This window comes from Camelina sativa, chromosome 16 (assembly GCF_030686135.1).
Source record: "Camelina sativa cultivar CO46 ecotype springtype chromosome 16, ASM3068613v1".
NCBI lineage: Eukaryota > Viridiplantae > Streptophyta > Magnoliopsida > Brassicales > Brassicaceae > Camelina > Camelina sativa.
The window spans coordinates 9,018,702-9,040,647 of record NC_141895.1 but is presented as its reverse complement, the minus strand read 5'-3'; the positions used below and the strand labels follow the sequence as shown (position 1 = coordinate 9,040,647).

The window sequence follows — 21,946 nt, the reverse complement described above, 5'->3', positions numbered from 1 at the left end:
TGGAGAGAAATGCTAACGTCTTTTTGTTATCTCAAAATGGCTTGCTCTAACAACCAATAAAAGTAAAAACATTTTTCCAATATCACAAAATCTTTTTGATAGTAATTAATATTAAACTTCCCAATATATTTGTAGAAGTGTCTTTGACACACCTTGATGTAGCATCTGTCTTTGTAACGCCTCAACCACCACCTTGATTAGTGAGCTTATGTCCACTCACAGTACATGGGCCAACCTTCCTAAATGGGCCCTACATCTATTCCCGGCCCGTGGATCCACTTATATTTGATGGCCGGTTTGTTACGTTTGGGAGACTTTAAAAACTTGTTTACCGATCCTACAAATCAACAAATTTCTGTGTTTTGTCCTCACTCGCACGGTTCTGACAATCACTTCCAGGGAGGTCACCCATCATGAAGTTTGACCGAAAAAATAATTGCATTTTGATGACATATGTGGCCAAATCAATTATTTTAAACCTTTTTGTTAACAATGATTTATGTTTTTCCAATCTATCTATCTATGTTTGTTGTAAGATTGTGTTTAATTAGGCTATTTTATCCATCTGTTAGATTGATGAGCTTCTACTCGTTATCTCTCTTTGGGATTGAATGAATAATGGTAATATTTATGTTTAAAAAAAAAAGGGTTTATGACAAACCAATCAAGGTTGATAAATTAGAAGAAAATTAATTTGGTATAATTGAAGAAAAAATATAAAATTATAGGCATGGTAATATATGAATCTCAAATAATGAAAAGACAAAAATATAAATTAAATAAAATAATCTAAAAATACTATAATAAATTTTAAAATACAGTATTAGGAAAAGATGACGCATATATTAATCTTTTTTTGGGCCAACATATTAACATTACCTATTCCCAGTTGAAAAAAGGAGAAAGTATGAGAAAATTTTGGGTTAAAAAAATTAGAATTTTGTTTCCTCCCATTAAAAAAATATTCCAATTAAACAAAGTTGAAAACAGTGTTTTGAATAAATTATTTAAATATGACCTATGTTTATATAGAAGTGAGTATTTTTAAATTTAGATTTAATAAATAAATGTAAATTTTCCTTAATCGCTTTTTCTATATTTTTTTAGAATTAATAACTTAAATTAAAAATATAATATTAGAATTTCGAATTTTATGAAATATATATATAGATATATATATATAAAATCTCTTTATAATTATTTAAAAAACTTTGTATTTTTTTATAAATTCTGTAATTTTTGATAATTATCTTTTTACATTATTAATATTTTTAAAAACAAAATATTTTATTTTTATTGTAATCAAATTCTACCTATTAAATATTAATATTTACACATGTCAAAATCTTGTTAATGGCTAACTTTCAAAATCCAACTTTATAAAATAAGATTCCCAGTTGAAAAAGGAGAACGTATGACAAAAATTTGGTTTAAAAAAATTAGAATTTTTTTTCTCCCATTAAAAAAATATTCCAATTAAACAAATTTGAAAGCAGTGTTTTGAATAAATTATTTAAATATATGACCTACGATTATATAGAAGTGAGTATTTTTAAAATTAAGATTTAATAATTAAATGTAAATTTTCCTTCATCCCAGTTTTTATATTTTTTTATAATTAATAACTTAAAATTAAAAATATAATATTAGAATTTCCACTTTTATATATATATATATATCTCCTTATAATTATTTAAAAAACTTTGTATTTTTTTTATAAATTCTGTAATTTTTGATAATTATCTTTTTACATTATTAATATTTTTTAAAAACAATTTTTTTTATATTTTCATTGTAATCAAATTTTACCTATTAAATATTAATATTTACACATGTCAAAATCTTGTTAATCGCTAACTTTCAAAATTTGTTAATGGCTAACTTTCAAAACCAACTTTATATAATAAGATATACAAACCGTAATGGGTCTGTTACAGGGTTAAGATCTGCAGGTTTCTATTATATTTTGATTACTCGATTTATTAGAGGTACTTACAAAAAGCATCAAATAATGTGATACTATCGGGCTAAGTAAGAAGGCTAGTAGGGGTAGGCAATGAATTGGTTAAATTAGTTATGGTCTATATCACGGACCAACCAAAATTGAAAGGCTAACACGCATAATGACCTAATAGCGTATTAGAAAACGCAAAAACGCAAACGGCGTAATCTTGTCCGTTGTAGTCTAAATTAATTTTAGATATATGTCTAAAATACAGAGAACATAGCCGACTAGATCATGTGCCATACAATGATGGGACAATTGCATTTTGTATATCATTATTTGGCCTTGAATGCAATACTAGATCTCATATTCGATATTTGAGAAACATAACCACTAAGGGTACTGAAATTACAGTTGACTTCCTTACGACCAAACAAAAAACACAAGCCGAAATAATAAATGTAACCCGGAGGAAGTCTGCAATAGATTTCTTTAAGGTCGATTACAAATTAACGTCAACTAGAAAACATAACAATTGGTCTACTCCTTAATTATAGTTTAAATTTTAATTAAAAATATTATAAAAAATAATTTGATAAACCTATTGACCAAGTAATAACCACATAGACTTCCTGCATTGGAATAAAATAAATTTACCTATAAACGAGTCAAATTAAGGGAGGAAAGACTGATTAGGTTAAAATTATATGATTTAGAGTTTTGCTTATGTAGACTTCTCTGTGGACTATTTGTGGTTGACTTTGTTATGCCATCAACTATTAACATTATATTAATACCGATAATTTAACCAAACCGATAGCTGAACCTAACTGAATGTGTATCGATTCCTTGATTTTAACCTAACCGGATAGTTTACCCATATATATACTTCTCTCTGTAAGTCAACCCTAATTTTTATGTGATCTCTCTCTCTCTCAAAAATTCCTCTCTCAAAAATTTCAATATTGTTGCTCTAGAAAATTCAGCCACATATACCCACAAAATATTTTGTGGCTTACAAAGATAAATATGAAAACCCTAGATTCTCTTTTATTTTATTTGTCTCTCTCACAAATATATCATGGCTCTCCAAAAAAAAAAAAAAGATCTAAAAACAGATGTGTCTCAACTCCAATCTATCATCTTTTTCTCTTTATTTTTTCATTGAAGAAGTTCTGCAAATCTGACTCTACGAATCTCCCTCCAGCTTTGGCCTTTATTCATATTCAAATCTAATCCCAAAGGTTTTGTTTTCATATCTACCTACCTAATCTAGGTTTTTAGTTTTATGTTGGTTGAATTTGGGTTCTATGAATTTGGGTTCTATATGAGTTTTCTTATTTGGATATGAGAATTGTTATTGGGTAGTCTGTTGGAAAAAGTTTAGTTCTTTCTATTTTGAGTTTGATTTTAACTTTTATTTGGATTGTTATGATTTAATTGCTTAAAGTCAGATTTTTTATAAAAGCTTGTTCTTGTCTTTAATTTTACAGGCGGAAGAGAAGATTAAACAGTAGGTGGTGGAGGCCAAGGTGGAAGCGATGGAGTGGCAATGGTGAAGAATGAAGAAGAGACGAAGAAGAAGCTGATTTTGTGTGCAGAGTCATTAGGATAGGTGATAGGTGATAAAAATGGTTTAGTTTCCCAGGAAGAAGTCTTCCGGATAAGTCTTCAGCATAATCATTAAAAATATTAAATTGATTTGATTGATTTGCAGTTTAAAGTACGGTTTAGTTTTCGAGGAAGAAGTCTTCCAAATAAGTCTTCAGCATAATCATTAAAAATATTAAATTGATTTGATTGATTTGCAGTTTAAAGTACGGTTTAGTTTCCGAGGAAAAAGTCTTCCTGATAAGTCTTCAGCATAATCATTAAAAATATTAAATTGATTTGATTGATTTGCAGTTTAAAGTACGGTTTAGTTTCCGAGGAAGAAGTCTTCTTGATAAGTCTTCAGCATAATCATTACAAATATTAAATTGATTTGATTGATCTGCAGTTTAAAGTACGGCTTAGTTTCCGAGGAAGAAGTCTTCTTGATAAGTCTTCAGCATAATCATTACAAATATTAAACCAACCAATAATCGGTTCAGTTTCCCGTGCAGAAGTCTGCCAGAGAAGTCGCCGACATAATAATTACAAGGTTGAAATTGATTTAATTGATTTGACGTTAGTTGGTAAAGAAGTCTGCAAGAGAAGTCAATTTCTTTATATTTTTCTGGTACTGTTTCAAATAAACTGGAATTGGTTTTCTAAAACCGAGATTATTATAATATTATAATTTTACTCAACTTAAAAACCACGAGAACAACTATAATTATATCTAATTCCGTCTTGCTCATATTCTTGTCATCAATCTATTCCTCTTACCTCTTCCACTTATCTCATCCGCTTATCAATAATGATTGATTTTCCCATTTCTTTTCGTGTTAAACTTAAATCTCCATCTTTTGGATTGTCTCAATTGCAGAGGTGACAGTTTCCCTTTGATAATAGCCAGAGAGTACATAGAAGAAACAGGTTTTGGGGGTCAGAGCAGAGACAACTTAATTATAGTTTTTAGTTTTTATTCTTCAGTCTGTTAATTTCCTTTTACTTAATTACAATTTTTAGTTTTTAGTTCCTTGTACTTAATGCTATGTAAAAGTAGTGCTTAGCCACTTGCTAAACGTATTAATGAAAGTATATTGACTATTATTGTTCAGGTCGGTCAACAGTGCCTTACCTTATCTTCACCTTCTTCCCACAAAATGTGTTAAAAAGTTTCTTTCTTTTTCACTTTTCCAAATACAAACAAAACCAAACAAACCAACCAATAATCGCTTCTTCTAGAGTTGAAAAAGAGATAAGAACGCATAAAGAAAAGAAAAAAAAGATGATTAAAGACTTTTTCAATTCTACAAACTTCACACAGAACTCCAACACGTTGACTTCCAAAATAAGTCTAAGTTATGACCTAACCGCCTAATAAAACCAAAAACTTGATTTCTCCATATGTATAATATATAATCATGTCAAAAACATATAGAAGCAAGTACATAACATATATCAAAGAATACAACAAGAAAATCTTAAAAATTATTCACTAATTTGCAATAAATTGATTTTCAAATTATGACGACTTCATGTTGATGTCAACATTGTAGACATAAATTAGCCTCTATGAAGATACTTCCTTTCAAGTCTATTTTGTATGGTCTATTTTTGCAATTACAATTTAATAAAGCACACACCGTATGAAGTCTACTAGGATAGTTGACTTCTTTTGTTCTCTTCCTTTGTTAATTTTTTGGTCAGTTTTGCAATTAAAAGCATATAACAGAGTAGACTTCTTGGAAAGTTTCAACAAGTTAACTTCGATTACAGTCTACTCTGGTTATTTTTGCAATTGATCAAACCATTGACTTTGTAGTAGACTTCTATCTAACAAGTAGACTTCATTTATCCGTCAACTAGAAAAATTTAACTTCCTTGTGGTTAGTTTTGCAATTGACCAAGTTTGACTTTCGCCAATTAGACTACGTTCGAAGTCTCCACGAATGTTGACTTCGTTTGCAGTCTGTCGTGGTCATTTTTGGGGTTGACCAACATTATAATTTTTTAACTAGTAGACTTCTTTTGCAGTCAACTAATTAATTTTATATCAATAATATTACGGTCAATGGTTTTATATTTTGGTCAACTTCAAAAATAACCACTATAGAAGTCTACTATTTTATTATCCTGCGAAGACTTCGTCTGACAGTCTTAACTAAAAAGTCAAAAATTTGGTCAATTGCAAAAATACACCTTCGTAGACTGCAAACGAAGTATCCGTTAGAAATATTATAATGCAGTCTAAACCATATTTTTTTGTTTTCAAATGAAATTAAGGAGACTGAAATTTTAGTCTACGGGCTCGAAATTCGATAAATTTTAAATTGCAAAACTGACCACATAGGAAAATGACGGTTGAACTAACAAATGAAGTCTAATTTCGACAAAATCACAAGGAAATCACGAAATCTACCGGAAAATAACCTTACGGTGGTTGTTCGCAATGTCAAACACCGAGGACGTCGTCTTAAGTCACCACGGAAGAAACCCAGTGCCAATTTAATCACTATCCAAGAATCATGATATATAACAAGATAAATGCACTTGCAAATTTTCTTGGATTAAAATGGAGAGGAGATGGAAGAAAATGAAGTTCTCATAGCATTGGGTGTTATTTAAGCTTACAAATTCAGGTTGTTGAAGCTTTAAGAGCTTCAAATTTGGTTGTTCATGGTTGTTAGAAAATTGATGGTGGTGACACAACCGTAAATAAAAAAAAGAAGATGAGGATATGAATGTAATAAACATTTTCGCAAGAAATTCAAATAAATCAGAAATAATGGCAATTTTGTGAATACAATAAATGGACAAGGATTTAATAGGGAGAAAGTGGCAAATGTTGGAGAGAGAAAAAGAGGAATCTAACATTGCAATTGACTCAAGTTAGGGGTCTAATTTTGCAAGTATCCCTACAATGATAAGTTAAAATGAGTATGAGTTTGATACCTAATCCTGGATTATCTAACATAACTCAAAACCTGTTTGGGCTCCTACCACAACATTGATGCAGTCAATTGAATCAATAACCAAAACTACGGAAACCAGATCACCTACGGTTCAATGATTGCAATGACTGAAATAATTTTAGATGCGTGTACTACTTAAAAATCAAAGAACACCCGCCCGATGTGCGGGTTTAGAATTTTTAAAATAAAACAAAATTTAACAATTAAAATAAATATTTTTAGTAAGTAAAAACTATCTACAAATATAAATTGATACACAGAGTTGTCCAATTTGATATTTGGTGTAAAAAGGTGCGACTTTGCGGTTTAGACTATTAATCATGTTTTCTTTGAATGCCCTTGCTCGTGTGAAGTTTGGGATTTATCTCCGACTCTGGTCTCGTTAGAAGGTTTTCCATATGAGTCGGTGTACTCGAATTTGGATTTTGTTTTCTAGAGGGGTGCCTCTCAACAGGGTGATCCTGATCAACTTCTTCACTTACCATGAATTTTATGGGTAATCTGGAAGCCCATAAATAAAAAAGTTTTTCAAGCTTTAGAGATCGAGGCAAAAGATATAATTGCTCAGGCTTTGGGTGATAAGTTAGCCTGGGAAAATACGTTCTCTTTTACGGCGGTCATGCCAGCTCCATCTCTGTCTTTGGATGTCCAGGTTTCTTCACCTAGTTGTCAGATTGATGGTTCTTGGAAAGCAACCAATGTGCATTCAAGATTGGGCTGGTGGTGCTGCGTTGGTGAGGAGCGAACCTTGTTTTTGGGGACCAAGTGTCTAAGACGGAGCCCCTCTCCCCTACATTCAGAGTTAGAAGCGTTGTTGTGGGTCATGGAGTGGATACATGCTGCAGGAATTGCTTGTCAACATTTCGAGACTGATTATGCTGAGTTACTCACTATTGTGCAGTCCCTAAAGATTGGCCGTCTTTCTCCAACCTGCTCGATGAGTTTAACTCGCTGGAGTCCTTCCCACTATTATATATCTCTTGGATCCCGCATGCGTCAAATACGAAGACAGATTGTCTTGCCCGTGCTTCGCGTTCTCTTATCTCTAAAGTTTCTTTTGTAAACCCTTTCCCTCTCCAGCTTGGCCAACTAATCGAGAAAATTCCATTTAATTTATTTTTTGGTTGAAAAAAAATGTAAATAGATAGAGTTTTAGTTAAAGAAAATAGTTGTAGATGAGTTCAAAGTTATTATAATAAAATTAAATTTAACAAAGAATATTTATTTAACTATTTTCATAAGTAAAAACAATGTATAAAAGTAAAGAGATAAATTTTTAGTTACAGAAAATATACATTACCACTAAAAGTATATTTGTACACACAAATATATTTTACTGTTTAAATATACTCTTTAGTCTTTTCTACTACCAACAAATTTTCTTTATGAAAACATTAATAACCTATTATATGTCTTTTCACTTTAACATTTTTATAGTTACAAAAACACATATGTTAATATTACATACTCCTATCTTATATATTACAATAGCAGTCTTTTTGAATAAATTATTTGATTGGTGGAAAAAATATGAGACGATCTATTTTTGTTTTTATTACTTCAACCATCTTTTTCTTTATGTAAAGGCAAGTATTTACATTTTTTTAGAAACAGTCGCTAATTGTATATTTTCACAATCATTTTTTATCTTATATAAAAAGTAATTCTTTTTCTTGTAAAATTAGCAACCTAAAATTAAAATAAATAAACTATATTAGAATTTAGAATTCTATGATATATATATATATATATATATATATAATTTCTTTATAATGATCTTTTTAAAATTTTAAAGCTGTTTAAATTTTATAATTTTTTTATAATTACCTTTTAATAATTAAAAACTGTTAATAGTTTTGTTTTAGATTTGGAAGTTTACAAAGGTGTTTTTTTCTTTAAAAGATTTCAAATAAAATTAAGTTTTCTTTTCTCTATTTTATTTATGTATAAAACCTTTTTATGGTAGGTTTTAAATTTTTACATTTTTTTTAATAAATTTAGAATTGACATGTGTCAACATCTGAATGATACAATTGACACGTTTCACAATCTTGTTAATGAGTAACTTTGACATCAAGCTTTCTATAATAAGATATGTAGGCATGTCAATTAGGGCAAAAGCCTGCGGGCTGGCCCGGCCCGGCCAAGAAAATACCGGGCTCGGGCCTAAATCTATATGTCCAGAAAAAGTCGGGTCTTTCGGGTTCAGTCCGTTTGGGCTATAGGGTTTTTCGAGCTTAGCTCGACCGGGTTCGGGCCAACCCAAAAAGCCCTTTAAAAAATATATTTTTACTTTTTTGTTAATATTTTTATTTGATTACAATATTTAATTAATGATTTATTGTAAACAAAGTTTAACACTCTAATCCTAGTTTTTATATTTACTTAATAACCTTGCTTAATACTTTTAAAATTTTTATCTATGATATTTATATGAATTATATATTGTTTTATTTGATTAAAGTATAAAATTTTATTTAGTTTTAAACTTTTTCTTTTAAACTAAGTTGGTTGTAGTGAATATAGATGAGTTATTAACACTTTGATTGATTTGTTTTACAGTGCATCTTTAAACACTCCTTTTTAAGACTTATAAGTTTAAATTATTGATTTGTAAGATAAGCCCGAAGAGCCCTTTATCCATATTAGGGCCGGACTCGGCCTTTAAAATATAGGCTCGGAAATATTGCGGGTTGGACTGGGCCGGACCATCCCGACTGACACCCCTATGATGATGGTAAGCTTACTTGAAGTCTTCATCATCAAAGCAGTCCTCCACAAGAAACTTCTTCATAGATGAATTAGGTTCCCTTTTAAAAAGTTGTTGTAAGATTTAAAAGATCAAAGAACAATATGTAAGATTTAAAAGATCAAAGAACAATATAGTTAGCCAACAAGATCGGTTAGTGAACACACTAAATGCAAGACAACAAATTACAAACTAAGTAAATTTCAAGAGTTTGGTAAGTACACCTTGAGTCTCTTAAAACTCAAAATTTAACCAACTCGCCTTGATCCACTAGTAAAGGGAAAAAAGTCCTACCATCTGGGTTCGAGTAGCATTGGCTACGGGGGTTTGAAATTTAACATGGTTTCCCCCCACCCCAAGACATTAGTCTTATTCAGGCTCCTACCACAACGTTCATGCATTCAACTAAATCTACTGAATTGTCCATATATAAACATGGACGGTAACAAAAAGCATTGGCACTGTAGCAAAAATTTGACAAAGATTCTTTTTTTTCTATACCTAAATATCAGTTGAGTAAGAATGATGATAGTAAGCTTACTTGAAGTCTTCATCATCATTGCATTCCTTTTTTTTTCCAATGTTTCTTCCTCCACAAGAAATCTCACAAGCCCTTTGTTCAAGAACTGGCCTTTCCTCGGGATGGTTCCAGGTTTGGTCGTCGAAGTTCATCGAATATATGATTGGATGGTTGAGGCTCTTGAGGCCAGCGATCTAAATTTTTGTTTTCAAAGGAGCCTAGTTTATTGGAACAGACTCGTTACTCACGGCTGATCCAAGGAACATCCATCACAATCACATACTAAGTTCAAACTTTCCGAATTATCCTAAAGGACCTGAATTCAAGAAGATCTTTGATGTTTTTGGGAGATGGAATTGTAACTGCTGATTTGGAGTTATGGGAGGATCTCAGGAAGTCAAATCACACCCTTTTTCACCATAAAGATTTCCTTAAGCTCGCGGTGAGTAGCAATATAAGTAAGTTGAAGAAGGGTCTTATTTCTTTGTTTGCCAGAGCTGTTAGAAAAAACATAATCTTAGACATGTGTTTAAGATATATATGATGTTTCAAAATATATGATGTTTTAACTAGAAAGCAGGCATATTAAGATATATCTATTTTTTAAAAATTAAACCAATCATAAATAAGAATGCATATTATAAATATTTTATAAAATATTAAATTAATATATAAAAGTTGCATATAAACTTGAAAACATTCTATATTATGGAAAAAAAACATCTCTAAACATCTCATATTATGAAAGAGAGAGAGTATATGTTTGATATTTCCTCCATTTTAATGACTGGTTATGATCCAATGTCTCTATCCATTGAAATGCCGAAAGTTGAGTTTTCTGAAACTGTAGATCTCGGTGTAGAAGCGATCTTCTACAGACATCTCAAACAGATGGTTTTGTGGAAACTTCAAAAATGGATTGGGATTGGTCTTGAGAAGAAACTGAAAGCTTCGATGCTCACTGTCGATGAAATGCTTGCGGCGATCATATCTTTAAGAAGAGAGGAGATAAGTCGTGGGGAAAGAGAGACATCAATGGACGTGTTAACGTATAATATGAATGTGGACACCACCAAATATAAGCTCTTGAAACTGAGAGATGATAAGTTTATAAGAGATCTTGTTTTTAATCTGTTGAAAGCAGGAAGAGACACCTCAAGCTCAGCTCTCACTTGGTTCTTCTGGCTTCTTTCTATGCATCCCCAAGTTATGGACAAAATACGACGTGGGATCAACACAAAGTATGATCCAGCAGATCTAGAGAAGCTCGTATATGTACATGCTGCCTTGTCCGAAACTTTGAGACTCTACCCACCACCTCCCTTAATCACAAGTCACCTTCGGAGTCCGATGCATGTGCTTCCAAGAGGACAAAAAGTTGAAGCGCATTCAATGATTCTAATTTCTATGTACGCACTGGGAGAATAAGATCTGTATGGGGAGAAGACGCATCAGATTTCAAACCAGAGAGGTGGATTTCAGACGAAGGAGGGATACGACATAAACCTTCATACAAGTTCCTTGCATTTAATTCCGGTCCAAGAACTTGCGTGGCTAAGCATTTGGCTCTCATGCAGATGAAGATGGTAGCTGTGGACATCATACGTAACTACGACCTTAATATCGTCGAAAGGTCAAAAGATCGAATCAGTTCCTTCTGTCATTCTCAGTAAGCATGGTCTTAAAGTCACGGTCAGTAAGAAGATATGACTCTGATATGCTCGCTTGGCTTCTATGCCTAACTATTACTATTCTCTTATTAATAAAAGCTTTGCTTGGTTTTTGGGTTTGTTTACCTATAATATATTTTGGATTGAGATAACTCTCCAGTTAAGGTTATTGTTCGATTCTACGGTTTTCTCTATTAAAGCGTGGCTTGTGGTGTTGTAAGAGATCACATACTGGCGGAGCTAGGAAATCACTGATGTCAATTTTTTTTTAAAATGGTCAATAGTGTTATTAAATTTTTTTATATGAATCAATTGTGTTATTCTACCAGAGTCAGTTTGATTTTTCTTACACCATGGATAGCCATGAGTTTTTTTTCCTAATATTTCATTATAGTTGTCTTCGTTTTTGAGGTTGGATATACTTAATTTTTGAGGAAATTTGTGGAGATTTTGTTTTTATTTTTTAAAAATAAATGGTTTCTGTCTCAGATATGTCTCCAAAGACGCGATGTTATCTTCGTTTTCTTGAAGAAGTGACGAGGGAGAGAACTTCAAAGGAAAGAGATTTAGGGATTTTTACATGTAGAATTCAGATGGAAAGAGAAGAAACAAACACAACCGTGAGAGGTATATAGGAGGCGGCGCACTTCTCTGCAGCGTTTTATCAATTGCTATTGCCGGAACTTGGCCACCAATCAATCAATCGCCGAACAAGAGCTTTAATTTTTTTAATTAATCATTTAACAAACAAATATGGGAAATTAGCAGTAATGACTAACAAAAAAATTATAATTCACTGTCTAGCCATTATGAAAAGATAATATACTCTATATAATATATATTAATGACAATTATAGCCCCACTAGGTATTAACTGTTGCCACTCGCCCTTACTTTGTCTACGTATGTATTCTTCTTTATATATATGCTTACATATTTCTGCCATCTCTCATTTGGCAACAGTTTTTTCTTTTTTTCTTTACTTTTTCATATTTTGTAATAAATTTTCTTTTGAACAAACTATTTTAATTTCACAAACTCAGTTAAAACTATAGATTTTTTTTATGTTTATTATGATTTAAAGATATTAAGATGAGAAAATATAATTTATACACTAACTAAAACAACGAAAATATTTGTAATATATAGAATACAAAAACACTATATTCCATTTTTAAAGTATATTTCTCAAGTTTCAAATTATTTACATTGCATACATACATTAATTCAAACTATAATTAGAAATATTCTAATTATATATTCTATTGTTTGATTGTCAGTATTTAACTCGGTTAATATGTAGGGCATATACGGTTAGTGTTTAATACAATTGTTTGGGTTGCCTATTTTGTGTTTTTAGGGTATAGTGTTTTTCTTTATTGTGCGTTTAATTCGGTTTGAGCTATCTATGTGGATTGCATATGTTGTATCTCTTACGGCATAACGTTTTTTGTGCGTTTAGTTTAGTCGTTTGAGTTGTCTATTTTTATCTTTTATAGTTAGTATTTAACACGGTTGCTTGGTTTGCTTATGTTGTATCCCTTAGGGTTTAGCATTTTTCTTTGTTGTGAGTTTAATTCACGATTTGGGTTGTATGAATGTTCTATACCATTTTATAGTCATAGTATAATTCTTATTATAAACACTATTCATCATGTAAAATTTTCAACATCCAATTTTAAAAATTCAAGTTATGTCGAATGTAGAAAAAAAAATGTAACTTTTTGTGATAAATTTCAAAATTTTAATTAATTTTATTGTGAAGATAAATTAAAATAAAATGTAAAGGGGTATCATCTATTTATCCAAATAAATAAATATCTTCTACACTAACACTATTTGGTGACTGCGCGTGAACCTCACCATACCTTTCCCTTGTCTTTTTACCTCAGCTAATGGTTACTCACTTAATTTAGTTCATTATTTGGCTATTTTCTTTGTTACTTTTGTGTTTTGGTTATCAAACAAATTCGCCCAACAAATATCCTTTTTAATTAATTTATTTATTATAATTTGTTTTTCTTTTTGTCTTTTTTTGGGGAATAGCCATGGAAAACCACAGCATAAAATAGCTACAACGCTACAGAAACATATTTTTTTAGTGACTATTTGTGGCAATTAATGGGTATTAGACACAACGGAGTTTGTGATATTTCGTGACTACAGGCTACGATTTATTTGTGGCAAATTCATAGCTATAAAAGACACAAATTTGGTCGTGTAAATTTGTGGCTATCAGCCAAATATTTTATCGTGGTTAGTTTGTGGCAACAAAGCCACAAATAGCCAAGAATAAAAATAGCTACAAGCTTATAGACACTAATTTTTTTGTGGCTTTCCAATGCTATAGCCAACATAGCCACGAAATATGAGAGATAGATACTAAAAAATTTGTGGCTTTAGAAAGATTTTCTTGTAGTAAGCTATATACCTCACACAAGTCGATGTTTTGGGCAGACATGGAAACAAACAAGCATGGTTGGAGTGGAGTGGTAGAAACAGTCCTTGCAGACTTGCAGTTGTGGGGTTTGTCTGGTGGGAACTGAGAGAAAAGGTGAGAAAAACACTTAAAGCTATGACCTCGTCTAGAAATGTCAAACAGGCCTAAAGCCCGCGGGCCATGCCCAATATGTCACTTAGCGGGGCGGGCTTGGGCTTTAAAACTGATGCCCAAAAAAATTGCGGGTCTCGCGGATTCTACCCGTTTAGTTTGCGGGTTAGTCGGGTTTTGTCCGATTGAGACCACAGGTTTGCGGGTGGTCCGAAGAACATTTCGTCTTCTTCTCCTCTTCTTCGATTCTTTCAACCAGTGTCAATTCTTCTTACTTTCTCCATGAATTCAGAGATGTTTTTGATGAATCTGAGTGAAGACTGGTACCCTATTGCGAATTCATTCAGGTTTGTTGTTCTCTTTATTTATTTTTTTCTGTTTTTGGTTTTTACAATGTTGCGTTTATAGCGTTTGCTATTGCTTAATCTAGTTCATTAATCATGAGTCTAAAATTTGATCGAAGCTAGTCTAAAATTCTGCTGGATTGGTTTTGCTGCTATGATTTCAAGTTGTTTGTTTTTCTATGTGCAATTTCGAGTTATGAATTAACAACGGCTGCTTCCATCGTCTAACATTGATTTTGTTTGTGTGTGTGTGCATGTCAGTGTTGAGTTTATTGTCGATTCTGGAACCAACAATGCCGCACATCTCTCAACACCAAAAGGAACGAGAGAATCTTTGATGGTTTTAGTTTAGAGGAACCTTTTTTTGTGTTGATATGTGTATTTTTTGGATGGTACAGCTTCTTCATGTATCAAAGAATATTTTAGTGACATATATGTACGATAGATGTAAAAAACATATCGACTGAGGTTAAGCCTTTCTAGAATGCATTATTATATTTATGTCACAATTAGAGATATACATGTCACCCACAATCAGTTTACAACACTATTTATTTTTAACTAGTCTATTGAATATTCTTCACTTGTGAGAGTCTTGTATCTAGCTATTATAAAAACTTTAACTAACTCGTTGTATTCATCAAAGATTTTAATCAATATACTCATAATACCTTTTTAAATTCTTTTTGCAAGATTGTTTAGACGGTTATGAACTTCATGAGCGGTATTAGAGATGTATAGTTGCACAAAACGAGGCATATATCTTGACTGGCAGTAGAGATCCAATTTTGTTAGAATTCTGATTTTAGATATGAAAAATGAAAATAAGAAAAAGAAAGGACCATTTTCTTAATGGATATTGTAATCAATTTTTCTTTTAATTGATGTAAAAATAAACATAAAGTTTTATGATGATAAGTTGTTCCGAAAGGATACCGACCATCATAGCAAGTCATCTAAGAAAGATATAGGTGTTCGACGACGTCACAGCAAAACAACTCGTCCCCTTTTAATATTTTTGACGAATGGTTTTCTAACGCTTGAATTTATACCATGATTGTTTTGTGGGTTTTCTCTCTTAAAGATCTTCTTTTTTGATCTATAACCAGTTTAATCTTGATTCTTGTCGACATTTAAATTTGATGGACTTGACTGCTTACAAATTTGAGCTATTTAGATCTTAATCTTATGTGGTAAATCCTGCAATATATATATTTTAGTTAGGTAAAAGTGTCTCAAATTTTGTAATACGATATAATAAAAGTTCTTTTCAATTTCTTGTTGTACAATTGTAACTTGAGAACTCTATATTTTATAAAACTATGTTAGATAATAAAAGTTTAAAACAAATACGATGTCTACTACTCCGAGATGTGGAAATAGATGGAGATATATGTGAAGCATTCTATGAATATTATAACCCTGTCTGAAGGACATTGAACCCATATCTGAAGCTTAAATCCAGAACCAGAGCCATATGAGGATCATTGTAAGCGTTTTCAGGTCTTTCACAAATTGTGTTTGTCTCTTTGGTATTCATGCTTTAGTATATAAAGTTTTATGAGAACCATATAGACGATTTTACGTGTGCATCATTGAAGATCCCCTATAAACTTGCCTTAGTTAATCTGAAAATTAATTAATAAATTACATTATCTAGGAATCGAACCCTAGACCTTGGTGTAGAAGCACTATACAACCCTTGTTCAACCATTGTACCAAGGGGACTTCCACCAAATTTTGGACTTTATGGAGTACCTCTTATATAAATAGACCTTTAACAATTTCCATTTTTCTTTTTCTTTTTTTTTTTTGGTGGAAGAGAGGAGACCTATAATTTATTAAAAAAGCAAAAACCCAAGTTACATTCGAACACGACGTGGATACGCAGTTCCAGTCTAATCCGTTAACAGCTCAGCATTAAGAACATCCGGACAAACATCTAAAAATTTGAAGCCCAACGGTAAAGAAAAAGTATAGTTGGCTAAACCGTCCGCAAGACGGTTAGCTTCCCTATATATATGAGTAATACGGACCAGCCAGTCCCTAAAAATAAAGCCATAGCACAACCGTACTAGGAAGGACAAGGGATGAGAATCACTTATCCCTGTTGTGAGAAAACTAACAACAACCTCTGAGTCCACCTCCAACTCCACACATCGCATATTACACTCCCAATCCATACGAAGTCCATAATACACTCCCCACAATTCTGCTAACACCGCCGAACAGATCCCGATGTTAAAAGGAAAACCCCCGCACCAAACACCAGCATGATCTCGTAAGACCCCTCCTGCTGTCGCATAACCCGGGTTCCCTCTTGATGAACCATCAGTATTTTACTTAACCCAACCCGCATTCGGTCTACGCCAGGAGATCATTTGGTCCTCCCTGCGTACATCTGCTCTGATGTGATTCTTGATGCTCTGATACCACTTGATGTGATCCTCCCAAGGAATCGACGCTCTAAGGTAGGTAGACTGATAATCCTAGAACTCCGATGGCTCGCGAAGCTGGATGATAAGACATGAGATAAACTCGAAAATCCTTATGCCCCAAACTCTCTTAAAACAAACCAAACAAAGCAAGCCGGTGGAACTTTAGATAGAAGCTTCGCGGAGACAGATGACAAGGCGTGAGAAGAATCCCGAAAATCCTTGTGCCCTAGACTCTCTTATAACGACTCTTCAATCCTCAGCTAGTGAATGGAAACGTCAAGTGCGGCGGAATCACTTGATATACCAAAACTCTTTGATGTAACCCACCAAGGAGAACTCTTTGATGTAACCCACCAAGGAGAAAGAACTAGTTCCAGGAACAAAGAAGTTTTCCACTCTCAAATAAAAGATAAAAGATTTCTTGATTGAATGATTTTCTCAAATGAGATTACATGTGTTTATATAGGGATAGAAAACTTGGTCACAAAGCCAAGTATTGATTATTCTTGAAACTAAAAACATTAAAGATCCTAAGTTGAATGAAGACCAAACTCTTGGTGCATGTTTCCTTCCTCCAAAGTGACTTTTGGTGCATGTATCTCTTATTTTCGTCACTCTTCTTAGCCCACAAAATAAAGTGATTATTTTGGGCTTTCTTGGGCTTGTATTAGGCTGAAAGTTGACTAGACTTGATAGACAACATCCCCACTAGAATTTCCCATGCTCACTTTGGCCATAAACTCTTGACTTGACCCATTATATGTTTCCTTTTTCTTCTTTCTCTTTGACTCTTTGATCCAACTTGCTGATGAGAAACAAAATTGGCTGTACCATTTCTTCCTCTTGGGATTAGTACAAACACCTCCTGGTTGCCAAACATAATTCTGGAAGCACCTAAACCAATTGGACCTAAAACTCTTCATGTGAAGAACTAGATTGACCTCATTTGGCAAATGAAGCGTAACTTTGTGGTTTGTTAGCCAAATCTTGTGTTCTTAGACTTGTTGGAAACACAAGAGATCCATTTAAATCCTTCAACTGATTTCGTGTCGAAATTGTTGCTGAACTGGTCTGTGCAATACAATGTTTGGCTCACACGTGAAACTGGGACTCAGATAGATCCGCTGACTTGAAATATCTATATCTTTCACATATGAACTGATATTAATGTGATTCCAATTCTCCATGGTTCTGGAATGGATCAAGATTCCATAAAACTTTGGTTCATAGCTTGAATCTGTCTGATTTGATTGGAATCCTCCGTTGAATGCTCGTAGGTCCAAATCGCGTAGCCATGAGTTGACCTGATTTGTAACATAAATAACTCCTTCATACAAACTCTGATTGGACTGATTTCACTTCGATATATGCTCTAAGTGAGGTAAGAATGTATCCAAAATAGTAGTTTGGCTGGAATAATTGATCTTTGACTCCGTTTGTGTTGAACAAGGCTCAAGAGTCGTCTTGGATGGTTTCATGATCATATCATGCTCCTACATACCGCAAACTCTTATGAGCTTGAAAAACCTCATGGGCCTTGTCTTTAAGAAACTGTACTCTATCCCGACACTTCCCCTGCACCCCAAAGACATTACCGCATCTCCACTTCCAACCCCACCACACAGCTGTCACAAATAAAGTTGCCCAAGGACAACCATAACTAACAGTCTGCAGACCCAGGTTAGTATAGAACCATTCCATTAAAGACATTGTGAAAAAGGATGCTCTCCATTGTCGAGGAACCAGCCTAGTCGACACACTTGACATAACAGGGCAGTTTCGGAGAACATGTAATAAAGACTCCTCTCCACTCTTGCAAACTTGGCAAGTCCCACTCTCACAAAGATGTCGTCGTTGACGCTCCATATTTGTCATCACCACTTGATGTAAACCCAGCCAGATAAATACCTTGATTCGCTCAGTAGCTACTACCCTCCAGAGACGATCATATAGAAACATTAAATTCGGCCTTAGCGTGTCATCCCGCATAAGAAACTGATATGCAGTGCGAACTGAGAATTTCCCCAGTGGATCCTCCCCCCAGGAGATCCTATCATGCCCAACAGACACATTATCAACCACCATCGCTGTCAGATGCAGTCGAATCTCCTCTGAAACATATGGGTCAATACCACTCCATTGCCACCTTGTGCTGATGTTCCACATATCACACACCCTCAACTCCTTGCAACCTGGTAACAACAACCCCGTAGTACACTCACGAAGTGGGACAATCAACAACCATTTTTCCTCCCATAACCGAATACTCCTCCCATCACCCATGACCCAACTTATACATGGGCATATCACATCAGTGACACCCGAAACCACACCTCGCCAGGTGGAGGACCATGTAGTCTTAGGGTTAGTCCAAGAACAATCACGAATGTTCGTTACCTTATACTTGCTCTGCAACACTCTGGCCCACAAACTAGTACAGTCATTCAACAATCTCCAACCCACTTTAGCCAACAGAGCTTTATTCATCAATCGTGTTGAGCGGATCCCTAGACCCCCTTCCTGCTTCGTCTTACAGACCTTACTTCAACCCAGTAAATGTTGTTTGCGCTTCTCAGAAGTTCCTCCCCACAAGAAAGAGCGTGATGCTTTATTTAAACCATCAAGAACATACTTTGGAAGAGCAATAGTGCTCATAGCATGAACTGGAATTGAGGACAATACAACCTTAGTCAAAGTCACCCGTCCAGCTAGACTTAAGACTTGTACCCTCCAACCCGACAATCTCGATGACACCCTTGCCAGAATCTCCCTAAACGTATCTTTGTTAATCCTCTTGTGCAAAATTGGCATGCCAAGATACTTCCCCAAGTCACGTGTTGACTTGATGCCACTCGCATCCGTAATCAGTCTCTCCAAATCACGCGTTACATTACCAGAAGAAAAGATTTTGGACTTTTCAAGGCTCACTTCTGGCTCGACGCAGAGCAAAACCTCTCTAAGACTCCCTGAATCACCTGAATCTGAGCTACAGAAGCTTCAACAAAGAGAATGAGATCATCAACAAAACATATGTGTGAAAGTTGAGGCCCTCTCTGAGACAATTTGAAAGGCTTCCACTCTTTTGCACCAACAGCTCGGTCTATTTGGTGACATAACCTCTCCATACAAAGCACAAATAGATAGGGGGATAAAGGATCCCCTTGGCGAAGACCTCTTTGTGGTTTGAAAGAACTTGTTTTCTCACCATTCCATAACATAGTCATCGAAGGACCCGTCACACACTTCATAATCCACCTTATCCACTCCTCTGGTAGTCTTACGGCTCTAAGAGTATCTTCAAAAAAATCCCACCGAATACGATCATAAGCTTTTTCCAAATCAAGTTTTAACAACATCCACCCTTTTATACCTTTTTTACGCCTCATCGAGTGAACTGCCTCTTGGACAACCACAATATTGGCTGTACTCAACCTGCCAGAAATGAAACTTGACTGAGCCGGACCAATCAAGTTCAAGATCACCCGCTTCAAACGTATAACCATCGTCTTAGTGATGATCTTAAACAGAACGTTACACATACTTATTGGTTGGAATTGGGCTATGTTCTCCGGCTTTTCCACCTTTGGAATCAGAGCCACTAAGACATCATTCAAGCCATTCGGTAATTGTCCTGTCTCAAAGAACTGAAGGACCAAACGGGACACAGACTCTCCCACAGTATCCCAACAATCTTGATAGAAAATATCCTGATAACCATCAGGCTCCGGGGCTTTAAACGCACCCATACTCCGTATTGAAGTCTCCACATCCGAGCCTACAAAAGGTGAAGTCAGAGCTATTAACTCACTATGAGCAAAACAAGGAAATCCCTGCGGAGGCAGAGTCTCAACAACATCTTCCACGTCCTCTGTAGAATAAAGGCGACTATAATAACTCACAGTCAAGTCCTCCAATTCTCCCATATCAGAGACCCAACGACCCATATCATCTTTCAACATTTCAACTTTATTCCTACGCCTGCGAATAACAGTAGAAGTGTGGCAAACATTTCTTCCTGCTCCAAAACCGCATCAAACTCTTTACTCAAGATATCTTCTTTACTCAAAAGATCATCAGTTTGAATCACTTCCAGAAGATCCTGCAGTACCTTGATCTCATTCACAAGTTTCTTTTTTGCGCTGATGTATATCTCCAAAAACCTCTTTGTTCCAGCGTTTTTAAAGTAAATCTCAACCCTTCTAGCGCCTGTAGAGTGGAGAGATCACGATTCCAAGAGTTTAACACCAACTCTTTAAAACTCGAATGTTGTAACCAAGCTGCCTCAAAACGAAAAGGCCTCCTACTTGGATCATTTTTCAACTTCGGACTCAATTGGATATATAGAGGCACATGGTCAGAAGACAAGAAAGGGTGGTGAGACACTGAAGCCTCCTGCCATTTCAACCGTGTAGACGCAGAACAAAGCACCCTATCCAGTCTTTTGGCAAAATAATTCTCCCGCAAACGCCCTCGTCTCCATGTAAACCGATTATCCTTGAAACCCATGTCAATGAGAAACAAATCATTGATCCAGTCTCCGAAAGCAAGTGAGTCAGCAGACAGTCTACCATTCCCACCATCTCTCTCATCCACCCGAACGATGGTGTTAAAGTCTCCACCAACAATGAGTGGATCTGTAATACCCTGTATTTCATCTCAAAGCAAACCCCAAAGACCACTTCGACGACTAACAGTAGGAGCAGTGTACACCGCGATAATGTGTAAAGTTTCCTCACCATCAACCAACTTAGCGTTAATAAACTGGTCGTACGAATTAACGATTGTCACATCACCTATTCCCGACCTCCATAACAACCACAACCCTCCACTTTTCCCAACCGGATCTACTCTAAAGGAATTTTCAAACCCCAAGCCTTGACAAATACGTCTCGCTCTATCACCACCCGCGTGAGTCTCAAACATAGCAAGAACATCTGTACTAAACTTCTTCAGAATGTATCTAACTGACCGGCGAAAGTTGGGTTTATTTGCCCCCGACAATTCCACAACAAAAAATTAATCATCTTTATAAAATTGATACCAAACATATGAATTACCGGGGCAGCCTGTTATGCATTTTCACTCTCCGCCATACCCGTCAACGGAGCATTCTCCACAACAATGTCCTGATGGTCAGTATCTTGTGGCAATCGACAGGAAACACCCAC

General features: G+C 34.4%; 1 long non-coding RNA gene and 1 pseudogene across 1 annotated transcript; both read left to right on the top strand.

Annotated features, from left to right (window-relative positions):
* Window positions 1–9,778: 9,778 nt before the first annotated feature.
* On the top strand, window positions 9,779–11,486 carry LOC109129996 (alkane hydroxylase MAH1-like; annotated as a pseudogene).
* Window positions 11,487–13,678: 2,192 nt separating this feature from the next.
* Window positions 13,679–15,020, top strand: LOC147925330 (uncharacterized). Its single transcript, XR_015583469.1, has 2 exons — window positions 13,679–14,343; window positions 14,602–15,020. It is a non-coding gene; the product is annotated as an uncharacterized LOC147925330 (long non-coding RNA).
* The last annotated feature ends 6,926 nt before the right edge of the window (window positions 15,021–21,946 follow it).